The sequence below is a fragment of the Elephas maximus genome, chromosome 7 (genome assembly GCF_024166365.1).
Source record: "Elephas maximus indicus isolate mEleMax1 chromosome 7, mEleMax1 primary haplotype, whole genome shotgun sequence".
NCBI classification, from domain to species: Eukaryota; Metazoa; Chordata; class Mammalia; order Proboscidea; family Elephantidae; genus Elephas; species Elephas maximus.
This window is the reverse complement of record NC_064825.1, coordinates 60,454,322-60,481,994: the sequence shown is the minus strand read 5'-3', so window position 1 is coordinate 60,481,994 and position 27,673 is coordinate 60,454,322. Positions and strand designations below refer to the sequence as shown.

The following is a 27,673-nucleotide window of genomic DNA, read 5'->3' as shown; positions in this document are numbered from 1 at the left end:
AAAGTGCAAACCAAACCTGTTGCTCTCCAGTCGATTCCAACCGATAGCGACCCTATATCACATGCAAGTAAAATTTTGCTGAAGATCATTAGAAAGTGGCTGCAGCAGTACATCAACAAGGAACTGCCAGAAATTCAAGCCGGATTCAGAAAAGGACATGGAACAAAGAATATCATTGCTGATGTCAGATAGGTCTTGGCTGAAAGCAGAGAATATCAGAAAGATGTTTACCTGTGTTTTATTGCCTATGCAAAGGCATTCCACTGTGTGGATCATAACAAATTATGAATAACATTGCAAAGAGTGGAAATTCCAGATAATTTAATTGTGCCCATGAGGAACCTGTACATAGATCAAGAGGCAGGCGTTCCAATAGGACAAGGGAATACTGCTTGGTTTAAAGTCAGGAAAGGTGTGTGTCAGGGTCATATCCTTTCACCATACTTTTCAATCTGTATGCTGAGCAAATAATCCAAGAAGCTGGACTGTGTGGGGAAGAACATGGCACCAGGATTGGAGGAAGACTCATTAACAACCTGCGATACGGAAGTGACACAGCCTTGCTTGCTGAAAGTGAAGAGGACTTAAAACACTTAGTGATGAAGATCAAAGACCACAGCGTTCAGTATGGATTACACCTTAACATAAAGAAGACAAAAATCTTCACAGCTGGACCAATAACAACATCATGATAAACAGAGAAAAAGTGAAGTTGTCAAGGGTTTCATTTTACTTGGATTCACAATCAACATCCATGGTAGCAGCAGTCAAAAAATCAGATGACTCAGTGTATTGGGTAAATCTGCTGCAAAGATCTCTTTGAAGTGTTTAAAAAACAAAGGATGTCACCTTGAAGACTAAGGTGTGCCTGACTCAAGCCATGGTGTTTTCAATCGCCTCATATGCATGTGAAACCTGGACAAAGAATAAAGAAGACCAGAGAAGAATCAGTGCCTTTGAAATATAGGGTTGGCAAAGAATATTGAATATACCACAGACTGCCAAAAGAAGGAACAAATCAGCCTTGGAATAAGTACAGCCGGAATGTTCCTTAAAAGCAAGGATGGGGACACTTTCTCTCACATTCTTTGGACATGCTATCAGGGGAGAAAAGTCCCTGGAGAAAGACATCATGGTTGGTAGAGAGTGGACAAAAAGAGGAAGACCCTCAGCAAGATGGTTTGACACAATGGCTGCAACAATGGGCATAACAACAATTGTGAGGATGGCGCAGAACCAGGTAGTGTCTCGTTCTGTTGTACATAGGATCACTATGAATCGGAACCAACACAATGGCACCTAACAACAACGAAAATATGTTCTAAGGAGCCTTAGTGGCACAGTAATTAGGCCTTCAGCTGCTAACTGAAAATCAGTGGTTCAAACCCAACAGCCTCTCTGAAGGAGAAAGATGAGGTAGTCAGCTTCCATACAGATTACAAAGTTGGAAATCCTATGGAACAGTTCTAGCTGTCCTATAGGGTCACTATGATTCAGAATTGACTTGATGGCAATGAGTTTCATTTTGGTTAACATGTTGTGGCTACTATTCTAGAATGAAAAAAGAATGAAAGAAAGCCCCTATTTTCAAGAAACTTTCACTCTAGTGGATAGAGAAAATAAGTGAACAAACAAGTAATGACTATGTTATATGGTGGTCAGTTCTAAGGAGAAAAATATAGGAAAGTAAAGGGGATGAGTACCAGGCACAGAAGATCAATATGTAATACAGGGTCATCAGGGAAGGCTTCTACAGGTAGGATGATACTTAGGGAGAATTTTTAAGAAAGGAGGGAATGAAAATGGGGATAGCTGGGAAGAGTTTTTGAAAATAGAGGGAACAAAGGCACAGGTCCAAATTGGGAGTGTACCTGGAATGCAGGAGGACCAGCAAAGAAGCCAGTCTGGCTGTAGCACAAGGGAGAGAGTGGGAAGAGTTGAGAAGAAGTAGGGTGGCAGATGGTATAGGGTCTTGTGGGACATATGTAGTTACTTTTGCTGAGACTGAGTTGGAATACTCTTGGACATTTCTTAGCAGAGGCCTGGCATCCTGTTTTCATTTAAAAGAATCACCCTGGCTACTGTGTGGAATATTCACTGAGAGTGGGTTGGGGGTAAAGCAGAATGGCAAAGATAATATAGGGAAATGAGTTAGAAGACTATTGCAATAACCCAGTAATAGCAATGGTTAACAACGAAGGTAGCTTAGACCAGGGTGGGAACTAGTGCTATATGTGGTCAGAAGTGGCTGAATCAGTATATTTTTTGATGGTAGAGCCAACAGAATTTGCTTGAATTGAATATGTAAGCAATTTCTCCAGGTTCAACAGTTTGTGGATTCAAAAATATTCCTCCAAAATTATAGCAATTACAAGTCTCTATTTGGTCAAACTAACAAAAAGCCTATATCGGCTCACAATTCAGATATGGTCCCTAGCCCCAGGGGTAGTGATTAACAGTCTCTTCTAATGCTCTCAATATTCACCAGTGGAACCAGAAGGCAGCTGAATCCCACTGAGGGCCAGAGAAGTCTGAAAGGGCTGCCTCTCTGGTATCTTCTCCCTTAAGCCCATCTTCACTACTTTCCCAGTGGCCACTCTGTTGAGCTAAGCTTCCTGGCCATGCTGAAAGTCCCTCAGCATCTGTGTAACAGAGGCCACCCTATATGACCACCCATTACAAATTTTCACCTTTTCCAGCTTCCCAATGGTGGATATTTATAGTGTATCCTAGGGTGCTCAATACTATAACTTGCAGGAAGTGTCAAAATGTCTAGAAAGGTGCAGAGGGTTCTCCCCTTGGCTTGGTAGTGGAAGCGTCCTTAAATTCCACCTCCTGATTTGCATTGTTGGGTTCAACATCCCCACGGGAGGCTGAGTTGGAGCTTACAGTGCAGGGTTCTTTATGTAGGAGTTGAAATGGGAAGAAGAGATAGAAGGAATTAATTTTTTGAGCCCTGGCTTTGGGTCAGGCACTGGGATGATGTCATGTGATAAATAAGAGGAAAAACTGAGAGTGACCCTTGATCACGCAGCTAGAAGTAATGAGAAAGTTCTCTGAGTCAACTTGCCATGTAAATAGTGACTTTAAGGAGACTAATGACAATAGCTATCTCTTAAGCTGGACAAATCAGTCCGAATTCACATACCCCCCATATTTGCAAGGATAATGCCACCTGATAATTTACTCCAAATTTTGTTTTCTGGAGTAGGGTGGAGCTATGATTGGGCCGCAGAAGCAGGAAGACTCACGGTGCACAGGAAAAAGGGGGATGTTCTTCCTTTCTACCTCCTTTGGGAAGCAAAGCCCTTCTGATTGAGCTGGGCACTGCCCTGAGAGCTATAGAGAGACGCCCACTGAAGGCAGGATCTGATGCCTCTAGGCTCATTGGTTATCTGATGTTTCTTCCTCTTTTTCTCTTTCTCTGTTGGCAAGAATCTCCCACCAGTTATCAGAAGAGGCTAACAGAGTCCCTTAAAGAAAATCACCTTTTAGGCAAAGATGAGCCAACTTGAAGGAAATGATCAGGGGAAATCCCCAGGCAGGATAGAACCAGGACCTCAGTTGCCCTGTACTCCCTCATCACTGTGTTCCTGTTCCCCAGTCTCTGCTCACTCCACAGAACTTTTAGTCAAAGCTGGGGCTTGGCCCAGAAGTAGTGTGAGGCAAGTGAGGCAAGTGAGGCACCTAGGGTGCAAAATTTTAGGAAACACTCATTGTCAGATTCCTTAAAACCCAAGGCATTTCTCCAGCCTCACCCTAGTGCCCTCCCTGAGCAGGCCCCCGGTCACTGGGCAGTTCCCAGGCATCCCTGGGAAGGTCTGAGTGAATTCTTTTTCCCCCAGTTTATTCAGAAAAAGGGCTAGAATTTTTCAAATGAAACTTAAATTAGAAAACTGGCAGAAAAGAAAATGCACAAAAGCATGCAGATAACAGCTCAGAAAGAACAGTCATTAATAATCATTTAGCAAACATTCTGTTTAAAAAAATTTTCTCAAAATGTTACGGGAATAAGGTTCTTGCCTCTCATTGGTCAAGAATGAGCAGGTAAGGCAAGTAGTTTTCCACAGGAGCAAAGCTTTCTTGAAGAGGCTTACAAGCGGAGAGGAGGAGGGCCTGGAGCAAAGCTTACCCCCTGTCTCACAGAATAAAAGACGAGCCTGAATTTTTAAATGTTCTTGTGTGGGAAAAGATTCACGTTTATTCACAGACACAGGCGGAGATATGTTAATTAAGGTGCTCAAACAGCAGCTTTCCAAGATGGCTCCTATCCCGGAGGCCTCTGGGATTCGTAGCAGGACTTATTATGGGGTGTCATGCCTGTGCAGTCTCTGGGCTGCTGCTGCAGCCCCTCACTGCCCCTGCTGGAGGGTCACATAGCAGTCGCCGGTGGATGTTCTGCGCATGTCCCTGGGGCTGGTTTTCTCTAGCTGCTTCTGAAAGGCAACTCTAAAGAAGTCTGTGGGCTATTTTTAGATATCCGACCCCATTGTTCTGGGGAATGGCTTTGTTTCTGCGCCCTGGCCCATTTCTTGTTACTTTGCAGATTTGGGGGCCCCTCTGTTCCCTGTCTTAGTAACTCCCTAGGTTCCACACTCAACCCGCTATCAGTATAGTCTCTTTCTCTTTTACTTGTTTCTCTTTTAACCATACCAGTCTCTTTGCTATTCCTCAAACAGGCACCCTCTGATCTCAGGGCCTTTGCTCCCTGTCTTAAAAATATATATAAGCAAAACTTTCTGGGGACCGAGATGAGACTGAGAAGTGAAAGCCTGCGCTTGGTATCAGGGATTGAACTGCGAAACAGGAGGAGCCTATGTGATGGAATAAACTTGCTTGTGAATTTGATTCGGAGACCCTGGGCATTCTTTTCCTAGTTCATTTATTTATACAACAAATTCAATGAGCTCTTACCATATACAGGCAACGTGCTCACACTGTGAGGGAAACTGAGGTGGATCAGACACAGACTCTAACATCTGAGGATTCAGCATAGCAACAGAGAGACAATAATGCAAGGCAAAGCACAAGAGTGCAAAAAATTCCCTGCAAGAACTGTAAAGTCATGCCACTCATATGGAGGTTCAAATTAAACATTTGCAGCAACATAGAAGCTGGAGAGATCCTCCCTCATGTCTCTTGTTATTCCCAGAGTTGATATTCAAGCCAAGTGTGTACTGAGGAGAAAAGAATTCATATTTGAATATCTGTTTTAGGCCAAGCACTGGTATAGATTAACCTACATCATCTCACTTTGTCCTTATTGTCATTGTCTGAGGTAGGTAGGATTAATGCCACAAACAAATTCAGTCCATCATTCAGGTGCCTCCCATCACTTAGGTCAGTCCTCCAGCTCCCAAGACTTTCCCTTAGGCAAAGAAAGCAGTATTCCTTAAGTAATAAAGCTAGTAACTATTGGATCCTGGACTCAAGCTTATCTCTGACTGACATTAAAACTCTTGCTCATTAGAAAACACCTATGCTCCTACTCTAAGAAAAAATGATAAAAAAATAACGATTCTAATTTATCAGTAAGACATCATCCCAGTCCCGCTTTGTGTTTCATGTCAATTAACTGAAATAGTTATAAATATCCCCACAAAATAAAGACTAAAACCCATTATCATCGAGTCAATTCCAACTCATTTTGACTCAATAGGACAGAGTAGAATTGTCCCATAGGGTTTCCAAGGCTGTAAATCTTCATGGAAGCAGTTGAAGCAGACTGCCACATCTTTCTCCCACAGAGTGGCTTTTGAGTGTGAACTGCTGACCTTTCGGTTAACAGCCTAGCACCACCAGGGCTCCTTAACCCCACATACACCTGAGGAAACTAGCTCAGACAGATATGCTAAAACTGTAGTCAGTCATCACATTTCTTGATCATCTTGGCACAGTAGTTAAGCACTGGGCAGGTAGCCGAAAGATTGGCAGTTTGAACCCATTGCCCACTCCATGGGAGAAAGATGTACAGTCTGCTTTCATGAAGATTTACAGGTTTGGAAATGCTCTGGGGCAGTTCTCCTCTGCCCTACAGAGTTGCTATGAGTCAGAATCAACTGAGAGGGCTCGGTTTTGGGTTTTGGGTGACAGGAAGTAGAGATATAAAGATGAATAAGACAGAAGCACTCAGCTGCTAACCAAAGGTTGGCGGTTTGAAGCTACCCAGCACCTCCATGGAGGAAAAATCTGGTAATCTGGTTCTGTAAAGATTACAGCCCAGGGAACCCCATTGGGCAGTTCTCCTCTGTTGCATGGAGGAGCTATAAGTCGAAGATCGACTGAATGGTACCTAACATCAACAATAACAAAGAATATGCCCACAAGTAGAAGGAGCATTGGGAGGTGGGATGTTTGAGGTTTGGGGGATTGGAGACAACTGCAATACAGCACCATGAGACAGGAGCACTATAAAGTGTGGAAAAAGGGCTATGGGAACACAGCAAGAGAAGGCTCAGTATAGATTCACGCAGGTGGAGCTGTGCAGGCATACTGGGGGTGGGAGGGAGGATATAGACAGAGTGGTGTAGGGTTTCTAAAGGGACTTGACTAAACAAGTATGAAGTTCATCTGGAAGAATGTATGTGTATATAAAAATAAAAGGAGCCCTGGTGGCCCAATGGCTAAGCAATGAGCTGCTTAACAAAAGGTCGGTGGGTCAAACCCACTAGCTGCTTTGCAAGAGAAAAGAGCTGGGGATCTGCTCCTCTAAAGATTACAGTCTAGGAAACCCCTATGAGGCATGGATGACATACAACAATGACAGTAAAAGTTTGAAATAGAAAAACAACACTGGGACAGGGAGTACTGTTCTATGGGCAATCTTAAATTACGTTTTTTAGAAAGATAATAATCAACAAAACAAAAAGCTTTACACTGGATTTAGGTTTGAAAGAAAGCTGTCAGAAATAACGACAAAAAAGTTCTAATATAAATGGTGTTAAAAAAATGGTGTTAGAGTAGTGAAATTCTCTCTCTCACCACAAACACGGAGTATGCTTTTATAGATCTTCACACAGCACACTTTTAAATAAGAGTTTAGCCCATTTTAGTGCTGAATCGTCCAAATCAGCTAATACAATGCTGGAACCTTAGTTAGTTTTGAAACAAACTATTACATTAAATTAAAAAAAAAAAAAAAAAGCAGAGCTTCAAGTCGTGAAGCTAATTCTATCATAAAGGTCTTTTACAGGAAAGAAAAACTAACTGATTTCATTCACACCAGAACATGCTTATCTCTTTGTCCTGGGTGAGCTGAGAAAGGGAAGAGTAAAGGAAGTTAAAGCACTTCCCCTGAGGAAGACAACCTAATGTGCCCCATGTCTCCTCACTAGGATTGTTTTCCTCTCCAGTTTCTACCAAGTGCTTTATCCTTCCAGAGATCACCCCACCACCACCATGTTGTTAAAACAAAAGCATATTAAGCCAGTAATAAAAATTGATTGAAGTTTATTGAATATATGATTTGCAAATTGAGGTAGCATTTTGACTACAGAAATCAAAAATGTTTTGAAGATACAAGAGCCTCCAAAGGCTTTTATACCCCATCTTATCAACATCACCATGGAAAAAGGGCCAGAAAAAAACTGATAAATCAATTTGTGGCCAGGAAGGATTTCAAGCAGCATTGTCTTGAAAAACAATTAAAATAATTACTGATTTATCCTACAACAAACTTCTAGTCTGACCTTTGGTGTTTCTGTAGGTGAAACTGCACATACATAATTATTTTAAAAGAGCACGATGCCTAAGACAAAACAGTCTTTGGGGATTTATCTTAGACATTTTGTTTGATTCAAAGGTGACTTTAGAAACCAGTTTCTTCATGGCTCAAGGTTCAAAAGGATGTTTGAGAGCAACGGGTTATCTCAACTCCATGGACCCACAGAAATCTGGATTCCAGCAGAATTAGAACTGTTTCTCAATGAATACAGGTGTATACACAGAGTCTCTGTCTCTCTTTCTATCTCTCACACACACACATACAAACACAGACACATACACACGCAAGACCAGTATTTGTTTTCTATTTGCAGTAATTTTAAAGCCCAGGACCACGATAAAAATATACAGGTTTCATTTTAATCACCAAGATTCCTTTAAAAGGAAAAAAAAAAAGTAAAAACATAACCGAAACCAGTATTTCACATCCTGACCCAAGCATACATTCAGGTCCTTCTGCCACAGAGGCAGACACAGCCTGGGCTGGAGCTGTGAGTCACCAGCCTGCTGGACTCAGGGAATGAACCTACTCTACATCCAGGTCTCTCTGGAGCAACCTGAAGATAGGAGCTTGGTCTCAAGGAGACAGGTAAGTGAAGAATAAGGAGGGAAATGGCATAGACAGAGAGGTACAACAACAAGCCCAGACACTAAAATAGGAAGAGAAATTGATGAAAAGAGGCCCAGGGAGCAGAGTCAGAGACACAGGGAGAGTAAGACATGTGAAGAACACAAATATGCATTGACATGACTATTCAAAAATCAGAGCTACAAGTCTGGGGGAAACGAGAATATTAAGAAACATTTTGATCACTTGTATTGTCAAAAACAAACCCAGCTTTAGGCAAGGAGAAGCTTTATTTGAAAGGATTATTGCAATAAGGGGAAAGGAATTTTGTAATAGGGAGAATGTTCTTGACTGTAAAATTTGAAAACATCCCAAATATCAGGCAGAAAGGAATTGCATTTTATGTTGCTGTTAGGTGCCTGGAGTCAGTTCAACTCACAGTGACCCTAGGTGCACCGGAAGGAAACACTGCCGGGTCCTGTGCGTCCTCACGATTGTTGCTATCTTTGAGTCCACTGTTGTAGCCATTGTGTCAGTACATCTTGTTGAGGGTCTTCCTCTTTTTCGCTGACCCTTTGCATTACCAGAAGCCTTAGTGGTGTAGTTAAAGAGCTTGGCTGCTAACCAGAAGGTCAGCAGTTTGAATCCACCAGATGCTCCTTGGAAACCCTAAGGAACAGTTCTACTCAGTCCTGTAGGGTCACTGTGGGTTGGAATCTACTTCAGGACAATGGGTTTTGCTTTTCTACTTTACCAAGTATGATGTCCTTTTCCAAGGACAAGTCCCGCCTGATAACACGTCCAAAGTGGGGCTCAGGTAAAGTCTAACATTGTCAGTAAGACACATGTAACAGAACTGTGGCATAACTAGGGGAGTCCGGGGAGGGGGAGGAAGGGTTGCAGACTGCACCAAATGACACTGTCAGAGGGATCGACAGCGTGCTAGGCAGCCAGCCAGGTGTGCGGGGTGTGTGGGCGGGGGGGCGTGAGGCTGCGTGTCTTGCCACAGGCGTGGAACAAAAATGTGGACACACAGAGGCCCACCTGCAACCAGGAGCCCACCTCCACACCCATGCCTGGGCCCTTTGTACCGCCCTCTTCCCCCATCCAACAGCTCAGCCACAGCGCTCCTTCTAGGCCTTGCTTGGAGCACTGGCTCAGCGGCTGATCTCCCTCCACCCCACAGCCCTTGAGAGACTGGCCCTTTAAGAACCCCACCCCAGACTGCCCTACCCCCTCATGTGATGGTGCCAGGACCCGCCCTGGGCCGCCAGTTGGGTGGCCCTCGGACCCTTATCACGAAACTCCAGGCACCGCGCCCTACTCCGGTTGGGGTGGGGACAGGCCTGTTGGCCTTGGCCCCTGGAGGGATGTGCCAGCCGCAGGCTCGCTCGCCTGAGGAAAGAGGGGGCGGGGTGCCGCAGGGTGCTAGAAGGGCACTCTCTCCCCGGGCCCTCCCCTTCTGGGCCCCATGGCTTCTCACCCGAGCCTGGACTCAGTAACCCCAGGAAGGAACTCCTCACCCACCAGCCCTGCCTGTGCTGTGGATTTACAGGGTAGGGTGGCACTTGCAAGGCCAGGGAATTCTGATTTACATTGGTACAAAAAAACATTACTAAGGATTCCGTATGGTCTGATAGGAGAGGAGGTCCATGGGCAGAAGAGGGTGGTGGTGACACCTCCTCTAGTGATGCCACTGTAATAGAAGGTGCTATTGGAAGCATGGAAAGGAGTTACTAGACTTGGAAGATTAATGGAAGGCTTCACAAAAAAGAAGGCATTTGAGCAGGGTCAGGAGTAATAGAGCCCCAGACGGAGAAGGTGGGTATATAATATACAGAACCAAGAAACTCCGTGAGGTTGAGGGAAGATGGAAGAGTGTGGCTTCTAAAGGAAGAGAGTGAGGTGGGTGGTAGGAACAGGAAAAGGAGTAATTGTGAAAGGCACTGGGGAGATGAATTGTTGCCAGATTATGAGGGCCTTAAATGCCAAGGCCAAGTAATTTTGAATGTGCCATAAACCAATGCCGTTTTCAAAGCATTGCCAACAAGGAAGTAGATGGATTAAATTTGGGTTTCAGGATACAATTTTAAGATATGGACCACTAGAGGGCAAGAGAGAACATAGTCAAGAGCTACTCATACAGAGCATTCAGATAAATAGGGTCCCTGGATGGTGCAAATGGTTAGCAGCTCAGAGCTGGAGATTTGAGTCCACCCAGAGGCACCCTGAAAGAAAGGCCTGGAAATTTACTTCCAAAAAATCAGCTACTGAAAACTCTGTGCTATCGCACCTCAACAAGGTTAGCATTAATTCAAAAAACACAAAATAATAAATGTTGGAGAGGTTGTAGAGAGACTGGAACACTTATACACTGCTGGTGGGAATGTAAAATGGTCAACCACTTAGGAAATCTATCTGGCACTTCCTTGAAAATGTAGAAATAGAACGATCCAGCAATATGACCCAGCAATCCCACTCCTTGGAATATATCCTAGAGAAATATGAGTGCTCACACAAATAGGTATATGCACAACCATGTTCATTGCAACACTGCTCACAATACCAAAAAGATGGAAACAACCTAGGTGCCCATCAATGGATAAATTGATAAACAAATTATGGTATAGTCACATACTGGAATACTAAACAACGATAAAGAACAACGATGAATCTGTGAAACATCTCGTAACATGGATGAATCTGGAAGGCACTATGCTGAGAGAAATTAGTCAGTTGCTAAAAGACCACTATTGTATGAGACCACTATTACAAGAACTCAAGAGAAGTTTTAAACACAGCAGAAGACATTCTTTGATGTTTACGACTGTGGGGAGGGAGGGAGAGGGATATTCACCAACTGGATAGTAGATAAGAATTAGGTGAAGGGAAGGACAACACACAATACGAGGGAAGTCAGCACAACTGGGCTAAACGTAAAGCTAAGACGTTTTCTGAATGCAACCAAACAGTTCGAGGGACAGAGGCAGGGGCCAGGGTCTGGGGACCAGGATTTCAGGGAACATCTAGCTAAATTGGCATAACAGAGGTTAATAAGAAAATGTTCTGCATCCCACTTTGGTGAGTGGCATTGGGGTCTTAAAAGAGACAGTCAGCAAAGAGAAGGTCCTAGAATGAGTATGATGAAAATACTGAAGAGAGGTCCTCTGATTTGGTGATTAGAATGTGAATATCAGGCATAGAGAGAACTGTTTTAGAAAAAGATGGGGGCAGAAGTGAGACTACATAACTAGAAGTGGATACGAGGCATTCATTAATTCATTTCATCAACAAACGTTTGTTCAACCAGATGTGCTAAGTTTCAAATGCCTTTTTTGAGATATCTAGTTATAAAGGGAATATAACAAAGGCAAAAACTTATAAAGGAGGCAGGATTTAATCTGCATTTAATTAGAATAGGAAGAATTTAGTCTTCTCTTGTCTAAAGTGAAAAAAGCCACCAGGAAAGTAAGATAGACTCCAAAAACCAAAACCAAACTTGTTGCCATAGCAACCTGATACGACAGAGTAGAACTGCCCCATAGGATTTTCAAGGAGGGACTGGTAGATCTGAACTGTTGACCTTTTGGTTAGCAGCTCTAGCGCTTAACCACTATGCCACCAGCATTTCCGAAGATAGACTCTAGATACTGAAAACAAGACCTAAGGGGAGGTGGATAGGAGCAGGACTTAGAGGACAGAGAGTTAGCATTGAAAAGGGGTAGGTACACTTCTTTGTTGGGGACAGGAAGGAAGAAGACAAGGATGGATAGTATGGGTATTAAATATGATGCTGGAGATGTTGGAAAGTAAGGAGGTCTGACTGCATGGCTTCTACATCCTCTCGAATTAGAAAGTGGAGTCACCAAAGGTGAGAGAGCTCCAACTCATACTTTGATTAGGCTTTCCCCCACTCCTAGCCCCCTCTCCATGCTGCTTCACGATTATGGAGTCAAGGGACCCTTTTATACCTTCTCTCAGTTATCTCTCAAACCCCATTGACCAGCAAAGTATTTAGCATTTAGGAGGACACCAAAAAGTGCGTGTAAATTAAACGTAAAATTATAAAAACATCTGATTGTGGGGAAAAAAGTAGTCAAAGGTGACTCTTTGGTACCTGGGATGCTTGGAAGATGGGAATAGCATGAGTATGCTGAGAAAAGGAAAGAAGAGGTTTGCAAGGCAGATAGATGGTAAATGTAATTTAGGACACATTTATTTAGTTTCCACCTCATGGAATCCCTGCTTGTGAAGACCACATCTCTGCCCCAGGTTGGCCCCTGCGCTGGCTTCATTCCCTTAAGCTCATAGGGATGCACCTTTCTTCTTCCCTCTCCTCAACTACCCACCATCACCCACCAAGTACTTAGTTTTCCCTGGCCCAGATCACAGTTTGGTTTTCTCTACCCTCAAAACACTGGGTCATGCTTTAAGGGATTTACTGCTAATCACTAGAAGCCTGAAGACAAAATGGAAAAACCCAGGAAGGGAAAAAGCCAATTCCTGCTATGAGTCTTCAGAATCCTTCAAGTAAGTTTCCAGAAACCACACTGATCTGAAAACAAATAAGAAAATGCAGGTAAATTAGTCTTAGGAATGTTATATCTAAGTCTGGACGACTGCTCCGAAGGAGCCCTGGTGGTGCAGTGGTTAAGGTCTTGGCTGCTGAACAGAGTTTCAACAGTTGGAACCCTCCAGCCACTCTGTGGGAGAAAAATGTGACAGTCAGCTTCAGTAAAGATTAGAGCCTTGGAAACCCTATGGTGCAGTTCTACTCTGTCCTACAGGGTCCTACTGGAGTGCAGTGGGTTTTGGCATGTTCTCCTGCTAAAAGGTCCCCATGGCAGACTGTATCATGTGACTGTCTCTATCCTGGTTTAATATTAAAGTCAGAACTTTTATTATTTTAATGTCACCTTTATTGAGAAATAACTTATGCACAATAAAGTGCATTCATTTAAGGTATACGGACTTTGCCAGTTGTGTGTACTGAGGAAACCATTCCTACAATCAAGATAAAACATTTTCGTTTTCCCAGAAGATTCCTCCTGCCACCTGCAGTCCATCCCTTCCTCATCTCTAGACAACTATTGATAAGCTTTTTGTTACTATAAATTGGTTTGCATCTAATATAAATGGAATATTACTATATGTACTATTTTGTTGCTGGCTTCTTTCACTCAGCATATTTTGGAACTTGCCCATGTTGTTGAATGTATAAATAGTGTATTTAAACACAATTTCCAAGACTGTAGTCTTTACAGGAGTAGACTGCCACATCTTTCTCCCTCTTTCATTGTATAAATATAGCATATTTTTTTTGTCCATTTAGGTATTGATGGATATTTGGTTTTGTTTTTTTTTTTTCCACTTTGGGGCTATTATGGGGAAAAAAAGCCATTATGAACATTCACATACACATCTTTGTGTGGACAAATGTTTTTATTTCTCTGGATAGATTCTTAGAAGTGGAATGGCTGCGTTGTGTGCTAGGTGTATGTTTAACATTTTAAGACACAGCCCAATGACTTTCGAAAGTGATTTCCACGAGCAGCCTGTGAGAGCTTTAGTTGCTTCACATCCTCCCCAACGCTTGATATTGTCAGACTTTTAAATTTCAGTCATTCTAGTTTTTTAGTGGGTATGTAGTGTTATCTCATTGTAGTCCTAGTCTGCATTTCCTTAATGATTACTGTTGTTGACCATCTGTTCATGTGCTTCTTGGCCATTATATATGCAATGGATGTTCATTTTCTTGTCCATTTTTCCCCAGAGGAATAATAACATAATTTTTAAAATAAATTTCCTAATAATATCTGCAAATTGTGGTAACATATATGCAATGAAATTTGCCATTTTTTTGGTATTTTTCATAATATTTTATTGTGTTTTGAGTGGAAGTTTACAAATTAAGTTCCCATTTGACATTTCTACACAAATTGATCATGGTACTGAAGGAAGAAGTCCAAGCAGTTCTGAAGGCATTGGTGAAAAACAAGGCTTCAGGAATTGACAGAATATCAATTGAGATGTTTCAACAAATGGATGCAGTGCTGGAGGTGCTCACTCATCTATGCCAAGAAATATGGAAGACAGCTTCCTGGCCAACTGACTGGAAGAGATCCATATTGATGCCTATTCCCAAGAAAGGTGATCCAACCGAAAGCAGAAATTATAGAACAATATCATTAATATCACACACAAGCAAAATTTTGCTGAAGATCATTCAAAAAATGGCTGTAGCAGTATATTGACAGGGAACTGCCAGAAAATTCAGGCTGGTTTCAGAAAAGGACGTGGAACCGGGGATATCATTGCTGATGTCAGATGGATCCTGGCTGAAAGCAGAGAATACCAGAAGGATATTTAGCTGTTTTATTGACTATGCAAAGGCAATCGACTTTGTGGATCATAACAAATTATGGATAAAATTGCGAAGAATGGGAATTCCAGAACACTTAATTGTGCTCATGAGGAAACTTTATGTAGATCAAGAGGCAGTTGTTCGGACAGAACAAGGGGATAATGATTGGTTTAAAGTCAGGAAAGATATGTTCCAGGGTTGTATCCTTTTACCATACCTATTCAATCTGTATGCTGGGTAAATAATCCGAAAAGCTGGACTATAAGAAGAACAGGGCATCAGGATTGGAGGAAGACTCATTAACAACCTGCGTTATGTAGATGATACCACCTTGCTTGCTGAAAGTGAAGAGGACTTGAAGCACTTACTAATGAAGATCAAAGACCACAGCCTTCAGTATGGATTGCACCTCAACATAAAGAAAACAAAAATCCTCACAACTGCACCAATGAGCAACATCATGATAAAGGGAGAAAAGATTGAAGTTGTCAAGGATTTCATTTTACTTGGATCCCCAATCAACAGCCATGGAAGCAGCAGCCAAGAAATAAAAGGATGCATTGCATTGGGCAAATCTGATGCAAAGGACCTCTTGAAAGTTTTGAAAAGCAAAGATGTCACCTTGAAGACTAAGGTGCGCCTGACCCAAGCCATGGTATTTTCAATCACATCATATGCATGTAAAAGCTGGACAATGAATAAGGAAGACTGAAGAAGAATTGACACCTTTGAATAGTGGTGTCAGCGAAGAATATTGAATATACCATGGACTGCCAAAAGAACGAACAAATCTGTTTTGGAAGAAGTATAACCAGAATGGCCCTAAGAAGCAAGGATGGTGAGACTGCGTCTTACATACTTTGGAAATGTTGTCAGGAGGGATCAGTCCCTGGAGAAGGACATCATGCCGGGCAAAGTACAGAGTCAGCAGAAAAGAGGAAGACCCTCAATGATGTGCATTGACACAGCCGCTGCAACAATGAGCTCAAACATAACAACGATTGTAAAGATGGCACAGGATCAGGCAGTATTTCATTCTGTTGTATATAGGGTAGCTATGAGTCAGAACCAACTTGACGGCCCCTGACAACAACAACACAAATTGTTCAATGACAGTGTTTTGCCCATTTTTAATTGCATTCTTTGACTTATTGAGTTGTAGGACTCTTAATATAATCTGAATACCAATCCTGTGTCAGATATATGCATTTTAAATATTTTCTTCCATTCTTTGTCTATTAATTTTCATGAGGATGTTTTCACAGAGCAAAAAAAAATTTATTGTTTAAGTGAGATTGATAAATTTTTCTCTTATGGTCCATGCCTTTAATGACCTATTTGGTGTCATATGTAAGATCATGAGCATTTTCTACTATTATTTCTTTTAGAAGCTGTACAGTTTTAGGCTTTTGCATTTAGGGCTATGATCTGTTTTGAATTATTTTGTAAGGATCAATAGTCTTTGTTTTTCTACATGGATATCCAGTTGTTCTAACACTATTTGTTAGAAAGAGCTTCCTGGTGCTGCTTTAACAAAAATGTCACAAATTGGTGGCTTTAAAGGATACGGATTTATTGTCTCCCAATGTTTGAAGGCTAGAGGTCCAAGTCAGGGCATTAGCTCTGGGGAAAGGTATTTCCTTTTCTCATTTAATGTCTAATAGCTGTTCGCATTTCTTGGTGATCCTGGGCTTGTAGATTCAACTTCACATGGCGTCTGACTTCCCCTTGCATGTGTGTCTTTCTTTGTCTGTTCCCCCCTTTAAAAGACACCACTGAGAAGTCATTAGGTTTAGGACCCACTTGACGCCAGTATGGCCTCATTAACATAACAAAGAAAACCGTATTTCCAGACAGAGACACATTCACAAGGTTGAAGGTTAGAACTTCAACAGATCTTAATGGGGGACAGAATTCCTTTCAAAACATGTAGATCTATATCTATTATCAACTTTGGGAAGTTTGTGGCCATTATTTCTTCATGTATTCTTTTATGCCCCTTTCTTTCTTCTCCTTCTGGGACTCCCATTATGTGTATGTTGGTACACGTAATGATGTCTTACAGGTGTCTTTCAATTGACCTGTCTTCAAGTTTGCTATAATTTCTTCTACCTGCTTAAATCTGCTGTTGAAATACTGTAGTGAATTTTTCAATTCAATTATTGTACTTTTCAGCACCAGTATTTTTCTTTGGCTCCTTTTTATAATTCCTGTCTCTTTATCAATATTCTCTATTTGTTGAGGCATCATTCTCAAGGTCGCCATTAACTTTTTGTCCATGATTTACTTTGAGTATATGTTTAAGAGAGTAGATTTAAAGTCTTTCCCTAGTAAGTCCAATGTCTGTGCATCCTCAGAGACAATTTCTGTTAATTTTGCCTGTGAATGGGGCATCCTTTCTTGTTTCTTTGAATGCTTTATCATTTTGTTGTTGTTGTTGGAAGCTGGGCATTTTCTCTTAATATTTCATTGTGATTTTGGAGAAAATTTACATAGCAAAGCAGGGTCTCATTTAACAGTTTCTATTATTCAGTGTTCTTGGTTACACTTTTCACAACGTGTCAGCATTCGCATTATTTCTGTTCTGGTTGTTCTGTTTCCATTAATCTAGCTATCTTGTCCCCTATTAATTTCTCATCTTTGGTCTAAGTTAACCGTTGACCAATGGGTCTCATTTAGATGATTGTTCAGAGCAACACAGTGCTAATGGGTGATATTATTTATTTTATGAGCCACATTGTCTTTTGGCTGATAGGTGATGTCCAGGAGTGGTTTTATTTCAAGTTTAAAGGGTATATCACAGTGATAGCCTCAGGGTTCCTCTAGTTCCTACTGGTCCAGTAAGTCTGGCCTTTTTTAGGAATTTGAGTATTGTTCTACATTTTTTACCTATTCTACCTGGGTCCATGTATTGGATCCCTGATCAGAACAGCAGGTACTGGTAGCCAGGCACCATTTGGTTCCTCTGGTTTCAAGGAGGAGGAGGCTGTGATTCACCTAGTCCTGCAAAGTAGTTTCTTCATTGAGCCTTTGGTTTCCTTCTTTATCTGTTACTCCAGTTGAGTAGAGACCAATAATGATATCTTAATTGATCGTTCACAAGCTTTTAAGACCCCAGATGCCAAATTAAGATATAGAACATTATCTTCATGAGCTATCTTATGCCAATTGACCTAGCTGCCCCCTAAGACTATGTCCCTAATCCCCCAAACCCAGTAACTAAACCCCACAAGGTATTTGGTTATGACTAGGAAGTATCTATAACTGTGTCCCCTATGTGCTTTATTTTATGTATGAATATATACGCAGCACACACAAACATGTATATACATATGCCTACAAAAACACCTATACATGCACAGCCATGTATTTGTACGTGCTTACCTATACATATATAAGGATACATATCTACTATGTAACCACACACATATTTTTAGTTGTTATTACTGTTGTTGCAAAAGTGGATATGTTGTGTCTTTTACCAAAATTATCCCTTATTCATGGGTACTTTTTAGTATCATCTTTTACCTTGGTCAAGGTGAGCTGACTTCACCCTTATTCAGTATTGCCTTACCCATCACCAAAACTAACAAGTGTCTACTATCTAGAAAGTGATTTTCCTTTCCTCTCCCTCCCGCCCCTGTTAACCAACAAAGAATATTGCTTTCTGTATGTATACCTATTTTTGTCTTTTTATAATAGTGAAGTCCTACAGTCTTTGCCCTTGTGTGATTGACTTATTTCAGTCAACATAATTCCCTCCAGATTCATTCACGTTATGCTATGTTTTGAGAACTCATCATTTTTCTTTCTGACTGCATAGTATCCCATTGTGTGTATGTACCACAGTTTGTTTATCCATTTATCTGTTGATGAACAGTTAGGTTGTTTTCATCTTTTTGCTATTGTGAATAATGCTGCAACAAACATAGGTGTGCATATATCTGTTCGTGTCAGTAGTTTTAATTCTCTACCATATATACCTAGAAGTGAGATTGCTGGATCATAGGGCATATCTATTTATAGCTTTACGAGAAAGTGTCATGTGATTTTCCAATGTACAATCCCACCAGCAGTGGAGTAGGGTTCCAATCTCCCTGCAACCTCGCAAGCATTTGCTGTTTCCTGTTTTTTTGATCAGTGCCATTTTTGGAGGGGCGAGACGGTATCTCATTGTAGCTTTGATTTGCATCTCTCTGATGGCTAATGAATGCAAGCACCTTTTAACGTGTTTGTTGGTTGCTTGAATGTCCTCTTTGGTGAAGTGTTTATTCATGTCCTTTGCCCATTTTTTAATTGGGTTGTTCATCCTTCTGTAGGTGAGTTGTAGTTTTCTATATATTTTAGAGATTAGGCCTTTATCAGATAGATCATTCCCAAAGATTTTTTCCCAGTCTGTATGTTCACTTTTTACTCTTTTCATAAAGATTTTTGATGAACATAAGTACTTAAATTTTAGGAGGTCCCTGTTACCTAGCTTGTCTTCTGTTGCTCATGCATTCGTGGCTGTGTTTGGTAATCTATTACTGGAAAAAATAAATAAACAGGTCCCATAGTTCTGTCCCTATTTTATCTTCTAGGAACTTTATAGTTTTGGCTTTAGTATTTAGGTTTTTGATCCATTTTGAGTTAGTTTCTGAGTATGGGGTTAGGTATGAATATTGTTTCATTTTTCTGCAAATAAATATCCAGTTTTGGCAGAACCATTTGCTAAAGAGACAGTTTTAACCACATCAAATGGACTTTGACCGCTTGTAGAAAATCAGCAGCCCATAAATGCATAGATTTGTTTCTGGGTTCTCAGTTCTATTCCACTGGTCTATATGTCTGTCACTGAATCAGTACCAGGCTGTTTTGATTACTGTGGCTGTATAGTATATTTTGAGATCAGGGAGTGTGAGACCTCCTATTTTGTTCTTCTTCTTTAATATGCTTTGACTATTGAGGGTATCTTTTCTTTCCCTATATATTTGGTGATATGTTTTTCCTTTTCAGCCAACAATATTGTTGGAATTTGAATTAGAATTGCATTTTATGTATAGATCACTTTTGGTAGTAATGACATTTTCACAATATTAAGCCTTCCAATTCGTGAGCATAAAATGTTTTCTATTTATGATTCTCATTTTCAGTTTCTTGTAGTGGTGTTTTATAGTTTTCAATGTATAGGTCTTTACATCCCTGGTTAGGTTTTTTCCTAGGTATTTTATCCTTTGGGGAGCTATTGTAAATTGTATTTTTTTTTTTTATTTCCTTTTCGGAGTTCTCCTTGTCAGTACAAAGGAATCCAACTGATTTTTCTGTATTGATTTTGCATCTTGCCACTTTGCTGAATTTCTTCTAATAAATCCAATAGCTTTAATGTGGAATCTCTAGGATTTTCTAAGTAAAATATCATGTTGTCTGTGAACAACTCTAGTTTTATTTCTTCCTTTCCAATTTGGATACTCTTTATTTTACTTGCTTATCTTATTGCTCAGACTAGGACTTGCATTACAATAATTAACAAAAGTGATGATCGTTGACATCCTTCTCTGGTACCTGTTCTCAAGTGGACAGCTCTCAGTCTTTTTCCATCGACAATAATGTTGGTTGTTGGTTTTGTATATGCTCTTAATTATGTTGAAAAATTTCCCTTCTGTTCCTAGTTTGCTGAGAGTTTTAATTAGGAAGGAGAGATGGATTTTATCAAGTGCCTTTTTTGCATCAATTGAGATGATCGTGTGATTCTGTTCCTTTGTTTTATTTATGTGGTGAATTACATTAATTAATTACTTGACGTTGAACTATTCCTAGTATGAATCTTACCCAATCGTGATGCAGGATTTTTTTTTTTTTTTGATATGCTGTTGAGTTCTGTTGGCTAGAATTTCGTTGAGAATTTTTGCATATATATTCCGGAAGGTTATTGGTTTTTAATTTTCTTTTTTGTGATATCTTTGCCTGGTTTTGCTATCAAGGTGATGCTGGCTTCACAGAATGAGTTGGGGAGTAGTTCTTCCTTTTCTATGTTTTTGAAGAGTTTGGGTAGAATTGGTGTCAGCTCTTCTCTGAATATTTGGTAAAATTCCTCAGTGAAGCCACTTGAGCTGGGACTTTTTATTAATGTTGTTGTTGTTAGGGGTTGTTTGATGACATCTTAATCTCTTCTTTTGTTATGAATCTGTTTAGATTTTCTACCTTTATTGAAAACTGGAAACTTTTAAATTCTATTGTGGTATCTCTGGAATTCAGATTCTTTTCCTGGTCAGGTTTTTTTTTTTTTTTTTTTTAGTTGATGCAGGTTGTAGTTGTTGGTTTAGTGACTTTTCTTGACTCTTTTTGTAAAAACTGTATTCTTTCTCGTGTGTGGTCTCTAAAGTCTCTGTTTCTTTAGTATGTGCTCGGCTTGTGAGTTCACAGAGATTTCCTTGAATGCCTGGAGCCAAAAAAGAAAAAAACATTCTTTCAGTCTTTGCAGATTGGCTTGGTGTTGGGGCCTACCTTTGATGTTTAGCCAGGAAGAGACAAACTCCAGGCTGCATTTATTTAGAATGAGGTTACCTGATATGTTTGAGGGCTAATGTAAAACAATCTGGAGAGGAGGATAGATTCGAGATATGAAAGAAAGGATCATTGTAAGAGCAAGAGTCAAGGAAGGTGTGTGGAACTTCTACATTATCTAGAGAATCAGAAAGTGAAGCCACATGGTAGGATGAGAGACTCTCCGATTACTACTTTGTTTCTCCCTCCTCCTAGACCATTCTTTGGGTTGCTGTAGGACCCTCTGTAGCCCCGTTTTCTAGCAGAGCACACGGTACATAGAGTGTGATCGATAAATGTGTTTAAGTTTGATGAAAATATTTGAGAATATAATGTTTGATTGTGTGGGGTGAAAGAAAGCAAGAAGTCAAAGATGACTATTTGAAGCTCCAGCCACTGGAAAAGAAGAGGAGGAAGGGTTTGGAAAGCAGGTGGTGCATGCAGTTGTGGACATCCTGTTTGACCTCTCTGCACGAGAAACTCAGGATGATGAAGACCACATCTCTGTGTTAGGCTGCCCCTGGACTGGCTCTCCAAATACATATCTTTATTCCCGCAGGCCCTAGGTACTCAACTTTCTTCTCTTCTCTCCTCAACTACTCACCAACGACCCCTAAACATTTGACTGTCTGCAGCCCAAAGGGCCAATTCCTTTCTGTCCAGGCTAACAGTTTTCTATAAATCACTAGAGACGCAATGACAATAATTTTGGGTGCAGAGTTCTATCTGTGGACATTGGGTCCTGGTTGCTAATCATATTGTTCATTATTATTGATTTTTTTGTTGCTTGTTTGGTCAGTTACTGATAAAACTGATGAATCTTTCCTCAATTTGTTGCAGATTATCTATTTCTCCTAGTCTGTAAATTTTTCCTGTTTATACATTTTGAGACCATATTACTAAGTGAATACGAATGTTCAATTGTTACATCTTCTTAAACCCCAAAAAAACTGAACCCACTGCCGTCAAGTCAATTCCAATTCATAGCAACTCTATAGGACACAATAGAACTGCCCCATAGAATTTCCAAGGAGTGCCTGGCAGATTTGAACTGCTGACCTCTTGGTTAGCAGCCGTAGCACTTAACCACTATGCCGCCAGGGTTTCCTACATCTTCTTAGTGAATTAAAATGTTTATCATTATAACACAAGATTTTTGTCTGTCATGATTTTTTTTAATTAAATTTTACTTCTCTGATATTAATAAAGTTACCTGCTCAAGCTCTCATGGTGTTTGCACTCATCCTTTTACTCTTATAATTTCTGTATGCTTATGTTTTATTATAAGTTTTGCAGCTAGTGAAAAATTAGGTTTTCTTCTTAGTTCATCCTGATAATCTTTGTTTTTTAACTGAAGCATTCAGTACACTTATATTTGAAGTAATGACCGATATATTTATGTCTGCCATATTACTATGTCCTTTCTATTAGAGCCATGCATTCTATGTTCCTTTTTTTCTACTTTCCAACTTTTGGATCAATTAAATAAATTTTATTATTTCATTTTTCCCATGTTAGTGTGAAATTTACGCACTCTTTTATTATTCTATTTAGAAGCTATACTAAAATTACAACATGTATCCATTGATTTATAAAAGGTACCAAAGTTAATTGACACTTTGACCCTCCTTTCAAATACTACATGGGCCTGAAACACTTTAAATCCGCTTAGCCACCCCCTCCAACTTCTATGTAATTGTCATCATATATTTTAATCTACATGGGTTTATGCATTTATTTAAATTTATCTATATATGTATTCTTTTTGGTACTCATCAGTTAATCTTACATGTCTGACCTTCCACTGATGATATTTTCCTTCTTCTGAAGAACACCCTTTAATAGCTCCTTTAATGTGCATCTCCTAGTGGCAAATTCCTTCAGTGTTTGTTTTATAGGTCTTGGAATACACCCCACTGTGTATAGAACTCTAAGCTGTCAGTTATTTTCTTTCGTTGTATTAAGGATTCCGTTCTACTGTCTCCTGGCTTCCACTGGTGCTGCTGAGAAGTTACCTCTCTCTCATTATTAGTTGTTTGAAGGTAAAGTGTTTTTCTCTGGCTGCTTTGGTTTTGTCGCATTGTTTTGTTTTTTGCGGCCATTATGATACGTCTAAATGTTTATTTTGTTTGTCCTGCCTGGGCTTTGTCAATGTTTTAAATGCTATCTTTAATTTGTAATGTAAATCTTGTCTTTAATTTGTAATGTTCTGTCACTATTTTGCTTCTGTCCCATTCCTTCTTTTCTCTCTTTCTGGAGCCCATATGATATTTTAAATAGTTTCACTGTATCCTGTATGATATACATATATGACTATCTGAATGTTCATATTCTGTCTCTGCCTCTTTCTGAATTGTTGCTTTTGAGCTCTGTTCTACTTCTTAATTATCATTTCAGCTGTATCTAGTATGCTTTAAAACCCATAGATTGAGTTCCTACTTTGGTTTTTGTATTTGTTAGTTTCTGGATTTCTCGGGTTCTCTTTCAAATCTGCAATGTCACTTTTTATTATTTCCATTTCCTAGCTGAAAGATTTAAATTATTCTTGTTTTTACTCACGCTATCATGTCATCTCATTTGCCTGGCAATTTTATATTCTGCTTATTCTTAATGGGATTTAAAAATTATTTGTAAAAATAATTTGAGGATTAGATAATTTTTATTTTCCACATGGAAATATGTTCATTTGCTTCTCTAGGGTATTAGTGGGCACTTGCAATCTGGGATTATTTTAATGAAATTTTAGGGCTTGAGGTATTCTAGGCCTCCAAATAAAAGCAAAGATGGCACACTCCTTGCAAGGCTGGGCGAAAGCTTGTTTTTAAAGTTCAGCTCTTTGTGACCTTAACCCTAACTGTGAGTGATTCTTCATGGGAAGGCTCTGCATTCCAGCTTTTGTTTCCTAGCCTCCCATACTTCTCAGCATATCATCCCTTCTGGATTAGTAAATCTCCCCTTAGTGCCAAGCTCATCTGTGATTTACTTTTTCTATCAGGTAATTCCTGCTATCTGGAAAAATCTTCTCTCATTCCTACTATTTAGAATTGGTCAAGTAATTTCTACAACATAGTAAAATCCTTGAGGCTTTAAAGATTTGTTTTAAAAATTTATCTGTTTATTTCAGGTACCCTCAGTTGGGAAGGTTGGTTTAATTTGCTTAGAGTGACATTAAAGTCTAGATTCAAATTTTAGTGACACTGAGACAGAGGAAAAGCACACAATTAGAATGGCTATATAAAGGAGGATTTAAGGTGACCGACCGACTGATCAACTAACCCGCTGCCATCAAGTCGATTCCGACTCATAGAGACCTTACAGGACAGAGTAGAACTGCCCCATATGGTTTCTAAGGAGCACCTGGTAGATTTGAACGGCCATCCTCTCGGTTAGCAGCTGCAGCTCTTAACCACTAAGTCACCAGATGACTACTAAAACAATCCAATTAAGACATGGGGGCAAAATATAAGGAAGAGGGGGTGGGGGAATGGAAAAAAAAGTGATATCTAGGAGAAATTTGTGAGGTGAAATTGAAGACATGGGGACTTCATTTCATGTTGGGGGAGTTGGACACCCACTGGCCTAGAAATATAATAGTCCCTTTCAACGTGACAGGAATCTCAGGAAGAAGGGAAACCTAAATAGTTTGTGACAGTGTGACATATGAAATCTCATTTCATCTGCCCTCCAAAGATATGACCTAAAGGATTTCAAGGGGGAAAAATAACACTGACAAAACCTTGAATACAAGAGTGAATTTGAATCTACACATGCAGATTAGGATGATCTCAGTATAAAGAAAGTTAGTCATGTAATAAAAAATATTAACTGGGGTAAATAAAAAGTAGTAACATAACAACAGATATAATACAGATTAGAAGTGCATTTAGAGGGTCATGAGCAACAAAAAAAGGGAAGCGGTGAAAAGGAAATAAAGATCATGAAAGTTCCCAAAAGAAGTGACAGAGAGATAGGAATGAAACTAGTCAACACAGTCCTGACAGTACCTAGTAGAGAAAGAGAATGAATTGGTGGTACCACTTTTGTTTTAAGAATTAACATCAGGCTATCAAACACATACATATTTTTAAACTCAGACTCTCAGTTTAATGGTCTCCATGTAATTTACTCTTGGACAGGAGGTGCCAAAAGACAGATTGTTAATTACGACTCACCGCGGCAACAAAAATGGCAATACATATTGAGAACACTTGGAATGATGTCTTAAACACACACACACACACACACACAGAGACACAAAGCATTAACAAAACATATTTGTTGCAACAATGAATGGAGGGAATGAGAAAGCCTTGGAGACTTGCATCCTTACTACAATCACAATTTTGGCCAGGTGGCTGACCCATTTGAAGGTCAGAACACAGTTGGACTAACTGTCTGTTCTCCCCACAGTCATGGACACAGCAGAGTCCATCCCTGATGAACACCTGATCAAAAGCAAAAAGAGGCAAGATCTCCAAGAGATGCTGACAGAAGTGGGGCTGGCTGCTGAGTACTGGTTGCCCACACTGCAGGAACAACTAGGCGTGACCTCTGCCCAAGCCTTACAACACCTAGAAGAAAAAGACCTCTTGAAGCTAAAATCCCAGGCACAACATTCTTGGGAAACAAGGGCCCTGGAGAAACTGCTTAATCTGTCACACTCAAATAGCCTTTCAAAGTTACAGGAGTCTCAGAAGGAGCGGATCTTCCAGTCAGATACACACCAAGAGCAAGTCAACATCTCTCAATTTTCTGAATTCATTAAAACCCTAAAAGAAATCCAAAATGACTTCAAAGAAGTGAAGACCAAAACTGAGTCCCAGGACACTGCAGAGAAAGCTCAAAGAACAGCCACTTATGAGGTCAGCTTGTCACTCAAATCCTTCTTGGAGAAGCTGCAACAAACAGACCAGCCAGACACACAGCTCTTGCTACTGTCCATTGCAGCTGGTGCAGGATACCATGTGGTGAACAATACTTTTCAGTATCTCCTGGGGTTTGATGAATTAGATTATCTGCTGCATGAAATGCAAACAGCCCATGATAAATACCAGGAGCTGAAAAATCTTTGCAGCTACAGGGCTCAGGCATTCCTGGTGCTCACAGGGCTGACAACCACAGTTGGAATCACAGCTATTTCTGAAGAGGAGAAATCAAAACGCTTGTCATTAATGAGACATCATATGGAACAATCACTCTCTAAAGAAGTTGCACATGTTCTCACCAAACTTGGGGCACATCACAACTGGGAAAACCTAGAGAAAGACTTGCAATTGCTCATTGATGGAGATGATGAAGCCACTGTATCTTCTCTGCAAATGGAGGATGAAAAAAAACAATTGAAAAGTCTCAGCCATACAAATAAACAGCCCCATGTGGCAGATGATAATGAAAATAACAAAACAAAACTGATAGAAAATGGAACCTTCCTAAGCTTGCTACAGCGTCTAGGACTAGAGCATCACTACCCAAAGAGGCTGGGGAGAGCTGACTTCCATCTGATTTGTAAAAACTCTGTATACAACACACAGCCCAGTTCTGAACAAGAGCTTCCATTTTATTTTCTGCAGAAGCTGATGGTGCTCGACTATGAGCTGAGATACCTAGTTTTCAAAGATGGTGGAAACACAGAGGACCCAGTCTATCCAAGCCAGGAAAGTGAGGATTTTGACCCATATGAAGAGATTTTTGAGGACAGTGACAATGCCATTAATCCTTCAGCCACTAATCAGAGATGCCGCATTCACCCAATGGATATTCAGATGGCAATTTATCACTGTGCAGACGATTTGGCCAGGCAATATATTTTAGCCAAACTTTCCACTTGTCAATTTGCCCTTCCTCTTGTGGTGCCCAATCCCTGCTCTTCTCAGATTGAATTCTCTCTCTGGTCTCTCAGTCAAATTAGACGAAGTTGGCAGCAAGCAGGAAAATCAGCAAACGGGAAGAACAATTACAAGAATATGCAGATGTGTCGTGTATCTACCTCCATTGTGTCCTTCATTCGAGTTGGAAATGGCTTCTCTGCTTCCAAATCTCAAATCATGAACTCTCTTCTCAGTAAACGTAAACACGATGTCTTCTTTCACAGACACTGCAGTGGGAGCAGCAAAGACTGTCTCCTGATGGAGGGTGTGGTAGAAATCTGCTGGTTCTGTCCAGGGAGCAAAGATAAGAACACATTTGACAAGTGTGTGACCTTCACCAATCTCCATGGAGATGCAAAGGAACATGAACAACAGCTCACTTTCCTGCAGGAAGTCTCTTCTCTTATTGTGGTCCTCATGTCAGCTTCTGATAGCAATAAAGAAAACCGAAAAATTGTCCATAACTTGTGCCAGTCATCAAAACCTTTGATCTGTTTGCTTGATGACAAAGAAAAAACTATGACCAGTAATTCCAGCCAGAAAGTGAGAATTGGGATCAAGAACAGAAATGAGGCAGAATTAACAGAAGAGCTCACGTGTACAATCAGACGTTTACTAGAGCTATCTAAG

At 40.3% G+C, this 27,673-nt stretch overlaps 1 protein-coding gene across 3 annotated transcripts in view; it reads left to right on the top strand.

Annotated features, from left to right (window-relative positions):
• The first annotated feature begins 8,194 nt into the window (after window positions 1-8,194).
• Window positions 8,195-27,673, top strand: part of LOC126079307 (interferon-induced very large GTPase 1-like) — a 96,179-nt gene continuing 76,700 nt past the window's right edge. For 2 of the 3 annotated variants that reach the window (XM_049890240.1, XM_049890238.1), the window contains exon 1: window positions 8,195-8,311. The gene's annotated coding sequence lies outside the window, so the exon portion shown is untranslated. The remainder of the gene's footprint in view (window positions 8,312-27,673) is intronic. The other variant, XM_049890239.1, reaches the window with a different exon arrangement.